This window comes from Thunnus albacares, chromosome 13 (genome assembly GCF_914725855.1).
Source record: "Thunnus albacares chromosome 13, fThuAlb1.1, whole genome shotgun sequence".
In the NCBI taxonomy this organism is placed as follows: Eukaryota; Metazoa; Chordata; class Actinopteri; order Scombriformes; family Scombridae; genus Thunnus; species Thunnus albacares.
In genome coordinates, this window is record NC_058118.1 from 23581144 (window position 1) to 23598562 (window position 17419).

At 38.5% G+C, this 17419-nt stretch overlaps 1 long non-coding RNA gene across 1 annotated transcript; it reads right to left on the minus strand.

The window, feature by feature from the left end:
• Positions 1–719: 719 nt before the first annotated feature.
• On the minus strand, positions 720–5156 carry LOC122994938. The gene is made up of 2 exons (XR_006406688.1): positions 1931–5156; positions 720–1858 (listed from the first exon to the last, which is right to left on the minus strand). It is a non-coding gene; the product is annotated as an uncharacterized LOC122994938 (long non-coding RNA).
• Positions 5157–17419: the final 12263 nt, after the last annotated feature.

Genomic DNA, 17419 nt, shown 5'->3' on the forward strand with positions numbered 1-17419 from the left:
AACAACAACAACAACAAGTCTTGCATCAAAACTACTTCTGTATTATCTTTTAGAGGAAAACAAAACAGTAGCCACCGAAAAAAATAAAAAAGACGGTTTGAGTTGTCATTAAAGAACGTTTGGAAGGCTCAGTTCAGATTTTTTTTCTGTGTGTTTGTTATTTTATTTATTTGTTTTTCTCTCTTTTTTTTTTTTTTTTTTTTTTTGCTATGCAGATGTAATAGCTGGGAGCGGGGTACTTTTGTTTGTGGATATCATTTATTACACGTTAACGTAGCGCACTGCTGCATATTAGAGACAATGAAGCTGAGTGTGTGGCAGGCAGCCGACACACATAGTCTGTAGTGCTTTAATAACACCCTATAAAACTAATACAGCTGCCATGTATATCTTCACTCTGTCTCTTTTCTTACCTCTTTTTCACCTCTTTCCCTCCTTCTGCCTTCCTCCCAAAACATCCAAAAATATTCACCTCTGCAAGTCAGTTAATCTTGTATTTAGTCCTCACTTTAAAAAAGGGAAGAAAAAAAAAAAAGGTGAAATACTGTATTTATTCTGGTGTATCTGAACTTCTTTCATTAGCGGTTGATCCTTGAAGAAGTGAAATCTATTCTCAAGATGAAAAGTCAAATTGTTGCTCCTTTTTTCAGCCCTTTTCACTCCTTTTGTATGATTTTAAGACTGAACTCAAGATTAAATGGCTTGTAAATCTGCTTGGGTTTTTTTTCCAGTGCACTTTGTTTTTATTGTGAATGAACAGCAGCTTCTCCATCAGCCCTCCCTCCTGGCTCCATTCAATTCATCATTTTTGCCCCCACATTTTTGACACATTTACAAAAGCTAAAAAAATAAAAAAATTTAAAAAAAACTCTAGATGAATATACTGTAGATATTTTTCCAAATATGAACTGTTTTTTAGGAGAGTTTGGCTTTTAAGGTGATGAACAGTAAAGAGAGAGAGGAAGAAAAAAAAAGATGAATTCTTTGTATAATTCTTATGAGAAGTTTTCACCAGGCCGTTCATATTCATATTCTGGGCATTTTTGGGCACAGTTCCTGTTCAGGGACGGGTAGGCGAGGGAGGCAGGACGCCTTACTTTTTCTAATCTTAAAAATAATTTAATTTTAACATCCTGTCCCACTCAGAGGAGGCTGCACAGGGGCAGATGTTAGACCCTGGATGACAGAGGGAGGGTGGGATGAACAGCTGGAAGCAAACTTAGGCTACACTATGCTGACATATATGATTTTTTTTTTTTTGTCTTTGTTTTAATCTGCACGGAGAACCAGATGTTCAGGATTTATCACATCCCTGCTGATTTGATGGGGTCAAATAAGATTTTAATCATAGAGCAGACAATCCAGAGGTTGTTTTCAAGGTGTTTGTTGTTTGTCACTTGGGGAAATTGGCAGCAAGTCTGAGTGGCTCTTAATACATCCATGACCTTGATTCATTCTCCAGCTAGCTGCTAACAACTGTTGCTCCTGGATACGGGAGCCGTTTATCTCAAACTTACAGTCTGAGAGGTCTTAACAGAGTCTGTACAACACACAGTCAGAAAATTATAGAAACCTGAAACCTAGAAATTCTTCTCATGGGGAAGGAAAGTGTCGAGCTACACTGTGAAAACAAGGGTACAATATCTCCTGTGGCTGAGAAAATGAGAATTGGAGGTATGGAGTTTGAAAAAGGACAGACAAGAAGAGTTTAACAAAAGACACAATTTAGTTTTACTGTACTGCAGGAAATATAAGATCCAGTGTTTTTGGAGCTTGACACATACTGAAATCGAAGTCTAAAATAATAAATGTGCAAACTTAGAAAGAATCCTCATAACATTATTTAAAATACAAACATCTGTGCAGATGATTCAACAGCAAACACAAAATTTACAGCGTTTGTGTGAAAACATCTGAAAGTGAGCTTCACGACCTTCCCGACATCTCCGAGCAGCTTCAAACAAACACTGAAAGTGATTTTTTTTTTAAAAAGCTCTCTGACCCGCGTCTGCTGTCCGACTGCTTTTGTTCTGTGCCAATGCAAAAAGTACCACATGTATTTTGTTTTGATTTTTTTTTTTTTTTTAAATTGATGTGATGTTTAGTTGCAGCACTCCCCTGAGAAACCGGAGTGAGAGTTTGGGGGTCGGGCTGAGACAGGAGGTGTGTGTGTTTTTAATACCTGTCAAAAAGTGTGCTAGAATTGATTTTCAGGACCTTTTTGAATATTAGCAAACACCAGTGTTAGTCTTTTTTGCTGTAAATTCCTCTAGAAAATAAAAAAAAACTCCTAGGTAATAATAACACCTGTGTGAGTAGAGCACCTGGATACTGTGTGTGTTCGCCTGAAGGGACAAGTCCAGCTTCTCAAAAGTATCTGCAGATCATTTGTTCATTCATTCGCAGAGCAGCTGATCTTGGTGTAAATATGCTTTTGGGGACCCGGTTTGATTTATACTTCTGGATCCTGAATGATCAGCGGCGGGCGGGGGGGAGGGGGGGCAGGAAGAAGACATGCTCGCATCAAACAAACACTAAATTTGATTCAATTCTGTAAAAATGAGGCTCAATTAGTGAATAAATATGCAACTCTTGATTTTATTTTTGCCACTTTGTCTCATCATTCATAACTGCGCTGCACAGTAATCGTTTATTTGGTGATTTGCAAAAGAAGTCGTATGCCGTCTAACTTAAACGTCTTTTTGTTGACAAGCACGGTAAAATCTGTGGTCGTCAATCCAGAACGGTGTCCTAGATCTCACCGTGAGTCTCGTCCATCGACGACCAATTTGGAGTTTTGGCGACCAAAGAAAGTCTAGCAGCAAAACTCTCACAATGTGACTGCTGTTAAGATCCACATCTACAAACAAACCAATTAGAATACAGCATGAAATGACACAGAATAAACTGGCCGGCGAGACATTTTGTAAGTTTTGGGTAAAGTTTAGGAGAAAAAACACTCGTTCTCTTAACATGTCCATGACAAATAAAAACCAAAACGATGGAGGTGAAACAAAAGTTTGTGTGACTTTGCTGCAGATGAATTTCGAGCTACATACTTTCATTTACTTTAGTATTTACATCATCGCCACTACGGTTCAGCAAGCGTTCATCTCACAATCTGACAGCCTCTAATTGATATCGGACACCGACTGTGATCAAGATTTATTAAAGCTGTCCTGCAACAAACTTACACAATTGTTGTCATCGCACAGTCTAAAAGGCCTCAACCAACCTCTGTTCAGTGTCTTCTTGCTTTCTGTGATCACAAATACTGTGTTTTAATGCAGCTGAATTCACTATATATTTGTTCTCATTTACATATTTTTCTGTTTCCGTTGTCAGACAACGGAACAAGAATGAAAAAGTGATTTAATCACAGCTCATAAACTCTACCAAGCTGCTGCACTGATTGAATAATATTTTGTAGCCTTCTTGTGACGTCATCTGACAAAATCAACATAAGTCCAGGTTAATGAGAGCAGCCCTGCTGTGTATTTGGCTACACTGACATATTAAATGATTGCTCACAGAGAAGGTTTGAGGCGACATTTAATCCTTTAAACTTTACTGTCACACAGTTCCTGCCCTTTTACAAAAGTTTTGAGATGTTAAGATGAAAGTTTGTTTAGATGTCAAGGATAGATCATCTTTAGTCCCTTTTAAAACAAAGAAGAGAAACCTGGAGGTTCTCTTGAAAATTAAAAAACTGGTCACAGGAAAAAGGAAACATTCTTCAACTTATAGTAATAATGACAAATCCAACAGATAATGGATAAAACAGAGAAATCACAATGACATAAAAAAAATGTAGGTACAACAAGTATTAATGGTTCCAACAGCAATTAGCAATTATGCAACTATAACTAAGCATTAACTTATTAATAAATACTCTTCCAACGTCTAAAAAGCTGATCTTTGAACGTTTTTTAACCAAGACTTCTAGATGACTTTTGACCAGCAGATCACTGGGACAAAAATGATATGAAAATGTGTGAATTCGCTTTACAAAGTGAGAACTGAGGTGAACAGAACAGAAACAGTTTGAATTCCCGGTAAGTTTTGAAATAGTCTTTGTTCCACAGCAGACATTTAGATTCGTCATAGAAGGAAAAATGGGTCAGGTCAGGTGTTACTAATAACATTAAAGTTCTATTCAAATGTCCCCATATGAGGACCCTGAAACTCAAGCAGCATTTCATTATTTCAGTTCTTTATTTACACCTGTGCATTTCCTACTGTGACATGTTCAAAATGAAAAGAAGACTATCGGAGAGGAGAAATCAGCCGAACAAGGACCCAGAAACATGTCTGGGAGATCTGGCTCCAAACTGTCTAGCGGTGCTGCTGTTTGTGACTAAAAAATGCAGATTAAAAACATTCCAGTGGTCGTATATATAAAGAAAATAAAGCAAGAGAAGAAGATTTACATCTGTGTAACAATAATTAATCAGAAAAAAGTGATGCAGGAGAAAAATGTGTTTGCATTTGCAAGTGGAAGGTTTTGCCTCATTCTCCTCCTCTTTTGAAATTTAAATTTTCATTTTAAAATCTCTCAAAAGATGCATTGAATCTCTGAAGCATTACAAGAACAATGCACATTTTAATGGGTTAATAACACAGCTGGCATTTTAAATAAAGTTCAACACTGCTTGTTGAACAGTTGAGGTAAAAAAAATTTGAGCTAAGAAGCTGCTTGTTTCTCCTTTTTAACATTTCCTTTTGACATCTTCTGCACAGACTTTCAATGTTTTTGTTTTTCTCATATCCGCTCTCATTGCAGTTCACACTTCCACCACTAGATGACCCCACTGCATGTCCTTCACACTGCTAACCTACCTCTGCATTACACTATCACTCTGAGAGGATGTTTGTCCATTTCCTGTCCTCTTCCCTCTGATGTTTCACTCTGCTCTTAATAAACGACTTGCAAAATAGATGTATTGTCATCACTAAGTCATCTACGATCATTTGTAACCGCTGCTGCACTTCTCTAATGGTGCAGTTCTCCCAAACACGGCTTCATGCAACAGTTTCACCAGGATGTTTTCATGTAGCTTCAGCGCTGAAATTCACACTTTTGCACAAAGACAGACGTCTTTAGAAAACTCTTTTCAGACTGGCGTTTAGCCTCCGAGGTCTCATGACAACGACCTTGAGGTCATTCATCATCATTACAACATGATTGACAGGTTCAGCAGCTCAGCTTTAAGGTCTCATATTATTCAGGTTTCATAATTGTGTCTCCAAATCCAATACGATTCAGAATAATATTCTTCATTTTATGTTTCTGTAAATACATTTAATTTAGTTTATTAAATTACATGAATTTGAACATTATGTCTGCACATTTCTTGACCTTGATTGGCTGACAGCTGCACTTATTTATAAAAAAGGTCTTTTATCATTTTCACACATAATAATAATAATAATATTTTGTGCACAAGTTATATCAAGAAAATGTTCTAATTTTTGTCTTATAAGATATTTTTCATGTTATGACATATTTTACTTGTTTTTTTCTACAAGCCAAATTATTCTGTTTCAACAAGAAACTTTCTTAGAATGTGGTATGTAGTAATAATCAGAAAACATGAAAAGGTATCTAGTTAAAACAAGAAAATATTCTCATTATTTTGAGAAACATTTAAATCTTGTTCACACAAAATCTTTTACATCACAAATAACGTTTTAAAAACAGAACCATGGATAACTAATTAGAATATGTTTGTCATTCCCTGACAGTGATCGTTCATTTTCACAGGATTATCTGGTCATATTTTTCATTAGAACAACACTTAAAAGTTAAATTTGAACCATACAGAATCATTGCATAGGTTGTGTTTATAACCACACAGCTGAACTTTAAAATGCTGTTTTAGGATACAAAGTGACTGACGGATACTAAAAGTGGGACTATATCTACAACTGTTGCATGGAAGCATTTATAAAGTTTGAAAAGGCTTCGTTGTTTTAGTAATTACAATATTTTTAGTATACAAACACATAAGCATACATATGCTAAAACAGAACCAGATTTTGAGAATTCCCAGGAAACAGGATGTTTGTTTTATGGTATTCAACCATAACATGTATGTCTATAGAGAATATTTGAATTCCTTTAATATGGGACCTTAAAGATTTCATGCTTGACTCCAGCTGAGCTTTGGCATTTTTTTATGACTCAAGTTACTTCAAATTCTTGCATCTGACTTAAGCATCTCCTCACATCTCTACATTTTCATGTAAGAAGCTTTGACTTAAGTTAATAATCCTTGTACTGAACTAAATATTACTGTAGCTATTTTTGCAGTACAACTAACATGTCTTTGTACTTTTGACCCTGGAGTATTTTAAGGCTTGTTTATATTCAGATGGATCTGTTTTTTCCAGACTTTTGTCCCTTTGACACGACATTTAAACTGATTAGTTTGTTGTGACGTTGTGGTGGTTGAGAGGGAAGGCGGACTGGTTAATTGTAATTAGGCTGACAGATGGGAATACTTCAAAAGGTTGTCCAATCAATTGGTTCAGCCAGTTAATTAATCAATGGAAATGAGTTCTAATTACTCTCCGATTGTGATTCTTAACGCAGCTGCATCGAGGACCGACAGGCTGCAGGTTTTCCTCCACCTCATTTCGCTCAGTACGTCTTCACAGAGACGAGCTGCTGTGAGGTTTAACAGGAAAAACAAGACAGTAGAAGAACATGGATGTGGTTTCTGTGATGTGACCTGCAGGTTTCTCAGGGGACTGCATCAGATGTGTTTGTTTCTAGATTTTATTTTTCCTTGAGTCCCCAAAATGCCTCATAAAACAAGTAGAGCGTCTCACTTGTAACCCCCTAAAACAAGAACTTCTTCCTTTCACCCCCTAAAACAGGTACAACTACCCCCTCAAAAAAAAAAAACAAGTACAACTTCTCTTGTTTCATCCCTACTAAAGATACAACTTCTCCCCGTCACCCCCTAAAAAACTACGTCTTTTGCCACCCCCTAAAAACAAGAACTTTCTCCCATCACCCCCCAAAACCAAGTACAATTTCTCCCCCGTCACCTCCCAAAACAAGTACAACTTCTCCCCCCCGTCATCACTTAAAACAAAATCAGCTACTTGCACTGTTACTCTCTAAAAAACTACAACTTCTCTGTTTTCACCCCTTAACAAGCACATCTTCTCTCGTCATAACCTAAAACAGGTAAAACTTCTCATTTGTCACCCCCTAAAATAAGAGCAGTTTCTCGTACTGTCATCCACCAAAACAGGAACCTCTTTCCCTGTTACCGCCTAAAAAAACCCCCCAAAAAACACAACTTCTCTCTTATAATCTCATAAAACAAGGACTTTCTCCTCTATCACCCCTAAAACAAGTACAACTTCTCCCCTATCACCCCCTAAAAACAGGTCCTTTTGACACTCTTAAGATAATTCTCTTTTCCGTTCATGTTTTTCTTTTTTTACATTGTCCTCTTCATCATCTTTTTACACCTGCTTCTCACATGCTCTTTTCTTAAATAAGCACAAGATCTTTTGTGACATGCTGAAGTGCTGATGTACTGTATGTTATTAAAAGACTTCAAAAACCCTCCAAACCTGCCTGTGGTGCTTTTATAACTTTTGTTTGTGCATTTTTGGGGATTTGAAACTTTGAGTTTAGATATACAAGTTGAATGATTAATTCCTTGGTGTGAAATTTATTATCTTCCTGCTAATTGTTTTTCTTACTTAGAAGGTCCATTGAGATTTTTACCTGTCTGGTGAAAATAAGATTGAAAAATGTCCAACAACAAACATATCTCCATTTTAACAAAGACACACTAATGCACATGTGCAGTGGGTCGCACAGATGTTACAACCCCGAGGTTGTATGAACATTTTGTACGTATTTGTGTATGTGCAGGTGAGCTCGGCTGATTATCTGATTGAATGGTTGCGATTGTGTAGGTTGTTCCAGGGAGCTGATTGGTTCCAGCCTCCAAGGTTGCAGTTTAAGTTTTAGTTTACCCCAGTTCCTGCCAGCCAACATGTTTCTGTGTTAAATGTTGTCTACAGATTTGCCAGATTGATATAACAGCCCAGGTTTGGTAGGGGTGGATAGTATTTTTATTTAACCTTTTTTTTCCTCCTGTTTTTGTTAAGTTAGGTTAGCGACTTGTCTTTTTGTTGCTTTTTGTTTGAGTAGATAATTTTAGGTTGCTCAGCTTTAGTTCCCTTTGGTTTATTGTTTTGCTGTTAATCCATCTTAAAAAAAATAAATAAAAAAAAGAAGGTAAAAATACTTTAAAATAAACTTTTAAAAGGCTGCATGCAAGTCTCACATAACCTTTTAGTTTGTTCCACTTCAATAGCTTTGGAGTAGAGACTAAAGAGGGTACCTTTTAAATCTACTTAATGATGCTGTTTAATTAGTTTTTCAGTTCTGTTTGCAGACTTGATGTTAGATTTAGAGCCGTTATTTGCAGTTCTTCAGTGGACCTCCATATTGGCACCAGTTGTGACTGTGGGAAGATTTGTGACACAGCTGGAAAGCCTCTACAAATTCTTGAGAAAAGACCCTGGTTTTCTGAAGGCTCACTTCCAGCTGTCAGGCTGTGATGTAACAGTGGGCGGGGTTTGCATGGCGACATGGTCGCCAGACGCACTAATCATCGGGCAGCAGTGGGGGAAAGAGGGCAGCCAATGCTCAGCCGTTGCTGTGGAGACCTGACAGCATGTTTGCAGGGGGAGGCTGATTTTCTCGTTTTACTACATGTAAACAGGGCAGAGCAGGTTGCCAAGCAACACTTACTCTCACAGATGCCATCCCAGGCTCGACATTAAAGAGTTGAGTCAGGTTTGACAGACGAGAACATCTCAGCAGTGTGTCTTTACATTTTTTTTTTCTGTTCTGCTGCTTCAGTGTTTAAGTGGAAAAATGTGATTGAGCGCCAGCAGCAGGAGTCACACTGGTTGTGAAAGTCTCTGATTTCTGCCAAGGAAATGTTATAATTTTATCATCAATGTCTTGACCTTTTTGAATAAATAAATGGCTCTTGTCAGCTAGGAGAACAAGACTTCACTCCATGAATTTATATCCGGCTGTTCATGCCACCTACGCTCTGCTGCTCAGTAGAAAAGGTGACTGCACTATTAACCTTTGCTTCAAAGCAAGAATCAGAGCACTCCTACTGCTGTCAGGACAAACTCTCCTGTCATTAACAATATAAAAGTGTAATTTAAACCCTAACCTGTCAGTCTGGGTAGTCAGGTCAACTGTAACGTTCCACAAATGAATACATGAAAAACAGAAATGTCAGATTTCCATCACGTTTTCCATCATTTGAGCTTTGACTGCCGCTCTTTTAATGACGTCTGTTGTGTGGAGTGGAGCATGGAGCAAGTGGACCCAAACGCAGGAGACCAGAGGCAACAGGAACTGAAGAATACTCTTTATTAGAGGTTACATGCAGGCAAAGCAAAACTGAACAAGACAGACCCAAACTGAGCTTCACAGAACAAAAGAATCCCGCAAAACTGAGCTGAAAATCAGGACTTAATTACAAACTGAACTAATGAAACAACAAGGAACAGGTGGCAAGACACAATGGCAGGCTGGGAGCTGATTGGCTGGGGAAGACACAGCGAGCAGGACGGGGCTAACGAGACCTGATGCAGAGCAGGTGTGAAACACAGGAATACAGAGCAAACAGAAAACCAAAAAACCCAGAAAACACAATATAACCATGCACAAAAGGTCCCCGAACTTACATGAACATGAACACAAGTTATATAGATGCACAAGTCACAACATGCACACACAGCAAAATAAATTTCAGCATGCGTTCCTGCTGACAAAAACATGAATAAATCAATCTGTCAAGCTGAGTGGCTGCATATTAAGGCTGCATGAGCAGCATAAATCAAACTAAAAGACATCTGCAGCTCTGAATAACAACATGTTTCAGTTTACTTTAACACTTAGTTCCTATGAGAGTCAATGTAGCAAGCAACAGTATCTCAAGTGGTCCTTAAATATAATCTACAACCCCTCTTATCTTAAATATTCAGAAAACCAAAAACCTCAAAACACAACAAGACGAGGTCAAAACCTAGTATATGTCTGGACCAGGTATCGGCAATGTGTGAAATTGTGGCCTATAATGTGAATTTGTGGATATTGAATCACATCTGCAATTTTCTGTAGTGGTCCCAGTAATATTTGCTGGTAAAGTGTACTGAAGTAGCATCATATGACATGGTTGAGCTACATTTGAGTGAAAAAAAAAAAAGTTATAAATGCAGCTGCAACACTTTCCACTCATGTTTTCACTGGAAAGATAATTTATTTTAATTCCAGTTATAATTATTCTCATTATCTGTGAACTCTCCCTGCTCTCCTGTTTGTTTCACTTTGCGTATTTCTCTCGTTTTTCACGCTGCATTGAGTGTTTTGTGGGTTATTTGCGGTGCTTTAACTGTGCGTGCACCTTTTATCTGCCTCTTTCCCTGTCGATGATCATGGAGGCTGTGGTGGAAATTGTAAATGAAAGTTCTGACAGCGTTTTGGGTGCAAATTAGGGAGGCTTATCTCCACCCCGTTACTGCAGTTACAGTCAAATGAAGCGCACCTGCAGAGCAGCTTCCCCACACACTAATCTGATAAAACAGCTTTTACCTGCCAAACTCGTATTTCAATGCTTAGGGAAATGAAAAGCTTGCGTCCTGGTATTAGTTCACTTATAACATCCAAATGCACCACGGAGCGTCTCTCCTGCCAGCTGCTGACAGTGCTGCCAGCTAAAGAGTCAATCACACTGGACGGTGTAGAGACGCTGGTACGTGTCTGTTTAAACAGGACTTTAGTCAACTTTGCTACATTTACAGCCCAATTGCCAGAATAAAATGTTAGCATTGTACGTTTCTGCAAACCATGGATATGTTGAATCTCTATGTTTCAATATGTTTAATACGTAGCATGTCAACATTTCTTTAATTCGTATCACAGGGAAAGTGGTGCAGTTCAGATGACATCTATATGAGCTGATTTTCATATTAGGAGGAGGCATCAAAGCATTAGAGACCTGTTCAAGACCACTGCTAGCTTCCAACTTCAACCAACAAAACCGGGAATTTTTAGCGAGACGTCTGCAGGCATTTTTCTGGCAACAAAACGGGGTATTTTAACCAAACCTATGATCTTTCACTAACCCTAACCAAGGGGTTTTTGTGCCTAAACTTAATCAGACCTTAACCACAGTGTTGTCACAACATAAAACATAATTACTCAACTTATAACGGCCATTTAATGCGATTTTAAATGACACGCGAAAAGCGACTGAAATGTAGAGATTCAACGTATCTGTGGTTTGCAGAAATGTACAATGCCGACGTTTTATTCTGGCGACGGGGTTGGCATTTAACACCGGAGCTGAGAGTCCTCCGCTTCCATCCCCTCGCACCGATTCATTTTGACAGAGCAACAGCCGATGGGGAAACTCCAACACTCGGACGGCCGACCAATAGTGTAACTTCATCACTCACTCACTCACAGACAACCGTGGTTAAAGGGCCGGTCCAGCCAAGAAGTCCAGAAATATTAAGTAAAGTCCATGACAACTTCAGCTCATTGTTTCCTCTTTTTCTGCAATTGTTTCATGGCACCAACTGGAGGATTAGCGCCACCAACTGTTTATCTCCTGATAGTCACACAACAGGGGTGGATGCAAAACAAACATTCCCTACATTTTACTTTGATCCTTTTCTGGAAATCGTTTAAAATTTGATACATTTCAATGGAAACTTTTATTCCTACACCTGTTAAACACAGAAGATGTAGTTGTTGAATATTTAGTAATGTAGATTTTTTAAATAAGTAATGGTTACTTGATTGCCAACACTGTTTTATTCAGGCTCAATTCACTGGCTTTTTTTATGTGACACCTTACATGGTCTATGATATTGTAACTTCCCCAAAATATCCTTTTAATATAATTAAAATGGAATGATAATCATTTGAGAAATTAGCCTGATAAATTTATGTGTTTTATGAAAATCTGGCTTATCAGGAGGTGCGGTTTTCCATGAAAGCTAACAAACAGTGACATGCTCAGATTTTATCATCTCATGGTTTTTGTAAGAGTCCAGGCATTTCAGTCTTTGGTATAAAAATACTGGCTGATGTAAAATCAATATAATGAAAAAATAGAACAAAATTAACAACGAAAGCATGTGAAGATGTCACGGCGTGGTTGCTGAAAAGCGTCAAGAAGTCTGTCTCTCTCTCTCTCTCTGCACAGATCTTTTATTACTAGAGAGCACATTGTGGAAACAGTCCTGAATGGCCTCCCCCTCTCTCTTTATATAACCTTGCAGGCTGAATCATCCTCTTCAAGGTGTCTGTCTCTGAAGTGAGATGATCGTCTTCAAACTGCTCATCTTACGTTGTGCAACCCATTTCTCAGTTTTCTCAAAGCCTCGAAAAAAACCATCTCTGAAGGTGTAACACATGATTTATCATCAGTGAATCATCAGTCTGTGGTGAAATCATCATATACAAAATAAGAACGACCCAGGTAACTGACAGTTTCTTGCAGCATCTGTGATTGATTTTATATACTGTACAGATCTGATATACTGTAAAACTCAACCTGAACTGGTCTCTCGAATATAAAGTGAAGTAAGTGGACTAAAAAGGACACAAGGACACTTTTCACCATCTGAGGTTTGACTGGCGCTCCTTTTTATTACGTTATCTCATTACACCCACTACTTCTGCAAAGGTTTAATGGTTCCAGCTGCAAAAATAGCGCCACCAGCTGTTTATCTTCATGAACTAACTCCAAATATTTGCAAAACAGCAGTGGATGGAAATGTGGATTAATCTGAATTTTCTTTAGTCGATATTCTTGATGTTTGTTTAAAATCTGTTCTACATTTGAATTATGGCTATGAAGCAGCTTGATTGGTTAGTTTACAGCCCAATATTCCTGGGAATTGTATTCATATTGGACAATTCTGCTCCTCATGATTGATGCCAGCGTTCAGTGTCAATGCAAGAAGCAGCAAAAGGATAATAGGTTAGGGTGGTGGACTAATTAACAAGTCAGTTGTATTAACTGTAACCCAAATAAATGTTACCTAACCTTAAAGAGGCTGTAATCAATATTTTTCATAACAACAATGTATGAACTGATAAACAGACACAGTTAGCTGTAGACTAGCTGGTGAACATAGTGGAGCATTTAGCAGCTAAAGAGCCAGATATTTCCCTCAGGAGTTGGTAGAGAGTGAAAACAGAGCTTAAAGAGAGTGAATATTGGACTTAGATTCACCAGGTGGACAGAAAGACGACTCCAGATGAATGATAATGATGCTCTGTGATAGGGGTGTGCACAAATACAAATACGTTATTCGGCAAAGCACAAATAGTGTTTTTTACAAATATTTGTTTCATACAAATACTTTAAAAAATGTTTTTGGAAGAAAAAAAAACATGTCAAATACCAGCGCGCAGGTCGGTTACATCGCTATCTCAGTGCCTCTCCTCTGCTCTGCTTTTAAGTCCATCAGCAGGTCTCAACGAGGGGAGTCACATCCACCTGCTGCATGACGCACATTTCCTAATTTGGACATCACTCCTGGAGTTGTGGGTGTTCCCCAGAGATAAAGCTGAACTACTGACACACGCAAAGTGCTCTCAAGGGACTCTCTATAACCTGTTGTTCTCCTTCTCCTTTCCACAAAGTTAGGTTGTAAAAAACAGGCAATAAATGAAGTGCAAAGCAATAATCGCCTTTGAAGTTCTTCTCTACACGTTACACGCTGTGCTGTCTCTGTGTTATGGGTGTGTAAATAACTAGAAGTCTGTCTGCAATGAGGCGATTAGTAAAGTTTTACCCCAGTCGTCTATGATCTGGGAAACTCCACTTCGAGACCCAGTATGGGGTTCTCCTTCGTAAGGTAGTTTATTCATGAACACTTATTGTAACACTTTCATTTTTCTAAAATTAAAAGTGTAATAAAAACAAAAACTGCCTCAACAATACAGATACAAATACAAATACTGGGCCCTCTGCACATCCCTGGATGTAGAAATAAGCAACCGTTTGCTAACAATTTCAGCATGTCAACTTAAAAGCTGATGATATGTCAGTACTTGTTTCAGCTGGGCCCCATAGGGCTATTTCTGATTTCCCAAAGGTTTATGGAAATCTACATATATGATCCTGGATAAAGCAGAGAATTTGTTGGATCCATAAAGAGCAGAGCAGATTCTGAGGAAATTCTGCTGAATTGTTTTACAGAAAAAAAGGGGAAATGTCATGAAGAAAAATAATGTTGTGTTGATTAATCTTTACTTTCTCAAATTAAAGCAAAATATGCAAAATAGTCAAAGCTTGGATAGATGATAGTGGTAAACAGGGTTTGTGTGTTTAAGTGCTGTTTGGTTTGATAAACATATAGTTTGATATGGTTTGACCACAGTCTCATTTGTTTAAAATAATTTTCAGAAAGTAAGAATTTTACAATACAGCATCAATATTGAGCCTTTATTGTGTCTTTTCCACTTCATCTCCATTTTCCCCTTCAGGACTGAAGTGGACTCATTATGTAAACTAAATGAGGGGTCACAGCTCTCTTCTCCATCCACAACAGGTGTTCTCAATGTTCCTTCATTAACATCCCTCTGTTTCAGCCATGATGCTTGTCATGTGCATATCCACATGAATATTTTATGTTTACATATCAATAAGTACTAGTACCCATCCCACAAGTAACCCTAACCTCTTGCACCATTACAAATTTACAATATGACACATCAAATCAATGGTAAGTATGATAAAAGACTAATCAGTTTTCTAATCGGTGTTCTAATAGCTGCAGTAGCAGCAGTGTTAACGGACTTTGCAGGAGATCAGGTGGTCAGTGAAAGTTCAGCGCCGATTTAAGCCGAAACTCGGAACGTAACCTGCTCCGGACCGGGTTAAGTTTACAGTATAAGTTACCATGGTGATGTAGCCAGGTTAAAAGAGAGCCGCCTTTGTGACATTGAAAACCCTGCAGACTCCAACACACCTCGCTAACCTACTAATCTTGCTTCGTAGTGCACCGCTCACAAATGCTTGAGAAACTGTTTTGAACAACCATCCTTTTACCTGCAACATGGTTATTGAGGCTCTCTACATTGATGGAAGCCAGAGATGGAAATAATTACAATCATTTCAAACCATTATTACCATTATTTTGTGGCGGTATGGAATGAGAAGGGCTGAGAGGATCTGACATTTAAACAAATTGCTTTGCTTGTCGCTTTCTGTCTGAGGCTGTAAAATCAACCAATACTTTAAAATGTTGTGTAAATGTCATATTTGATGATCTGTTAAATCAACACTGATTCACCTGCTGTCAGGTAGAAAACTGCTCTGTTTATGTTTTATGTTGACTTTTGTTTATGTTTCATCTCGGGCCACGTAATGAATGACATGAATCAGGGCTGTGTTGCCCCAGCTGTTTGTAAATCCATCACTAAGTATGTGCATAAATTTTCTTCTACTTCTGATTTGCTGAGTGTCTGTAGCGCTGTCCGATAAGGAGCAGCTAAACTATGTAAACAGGTGGTGACATTAGCATCACCAGCTGAAACATAACTTCCAGAAATAACAGTTTTAGCCGCCAACATAAAGCAATAACAGCTAAGGGGCGTTGAGTGCCTAACACCCAATTAGCTGTTCTAAAATAACTGTAAACCACAGCCTCGTGTGGCTTATTGGTTTTATAAAACAGTTACTATATATACCTGGTAAGGTTTCATAAAATAAATGCACAGCAACAAAAAATAATCATTCCTCTGCCAAGTAATGTAGTCGCTCTGCAACAAGCAGGTTGCCAAATAACACGCAGACAGTGGAAAGTATGCTAATCAGGCTAGTCAAGCATGTTTAAATGTTAAAACATGTTTAATTTTGCAATTGTTGAAGTAGTGTTCAATTATTTTAGCACTCCTCTTTGGTGGTACAAGGGTGTTTGATTCTGGACAGGTGCCCCGAATTTATACGGGGAAAGTCGCTGCAACCCGGTCAGTCCTCCATACCGACTATTGGGTGCACTGCCCCACGAAAAACAGCGTCCGTCTCTGGCAGGAAGACCCAGGTAGGTTATGTTTACTGACAGTGATTATGAGATTTCAGGCAAAATTGTCACTTTACACAATGCGTGGTGGGTTAGGATCCCTCTCACAACAGAATCTCAGTTCTTGACTTTTCCAGCTCTTTAATTTCTCTTATTAATTTTGACGTGTTTCCTTTCTTTTTTTAATCTTCCTTGTCTATCCTGTCCATCTCTTTCCACCACTCAGCCCACCCAGTAAATCCAAATTCACACCAAAATCTGACATTTTGAAACTCTTTGTACAGTAGACTAATTGGCACAGTAATACTGTTGTAATTCAGTCGCAGGTGTGTTTATAGTGTATTTTACAACGGCCTTGGACGCCACTCAGCCAATCATAATCAAGGAACAGAACTAGCCATTTTATAAGATAAAATACACTTAACTGCCAATCCCTTGTGAATGTAGGTCTGACTTTTTTATTTCTATCTGCATATCTAGAGTGTTATGGAATTTTCCATCTTTAGGGGTTAAAAATTGGGTTGCATTGGGTCAAGCTTGGGCCTTGAGGTCACACTGTAATTCTTAAGCAGAGAGGAGACATATTCTCCTCTCCTCTGTGTCTGTTTTGGGGAAAGCAGAAACCTCTCTGATAAAGGGTGAATCAGCATTGCCATGGTTACCAAGGTCGGAGAGGCCTTCCTAGACAACACAGATAGGTGGATGTGTAGATTCTATTGACGCAGTCAGACATTCAAACCAGAATGTGCTGACAGTGACCTGAACAAACACGGGTACAAACAAGTCCCTTGTTTAGAAACTAGTGAACCAATTCAACTATTTTTTCATATTGTAGACTGATCTGCTTAGTTTAAAGACTAAGAGTCAGACTTTCAGGGGGCAGAACGGAAAGAGACAGCAGATCAGTGTTTCCCCTAGGTTGACTGCCTTGGAGCGGCAGCAGTGGCGTCGGGGAGGGGGGGACTCAAGAAAGAGACGTTCCCTGTTTAAGAGTGGCTGACATTGACACTAAATGAGACAATGAGAATTGCAGTCAGTCCACCTTAAGTGAGCCTGGTCAAGTTAAGCTAACACGTTGTTGCTAACTTCGGGGCTAACCCCCTAGATGAGTATTTTCTTTGTCTTGAGGAGCTGCAGCATTTATTAACTAACAAACTGTAGTCTGTACTGTACATTTACTGCCAGATTGACGACTTACTGCTAAACTTTTCCTTTGCTCGCCCTTTGTGCTTGTGCAACTACTCACGCACATTTACACACATATACACACACGCACTGCCTTATTCCTTAACGGAGCTACGCTACTCTTGTA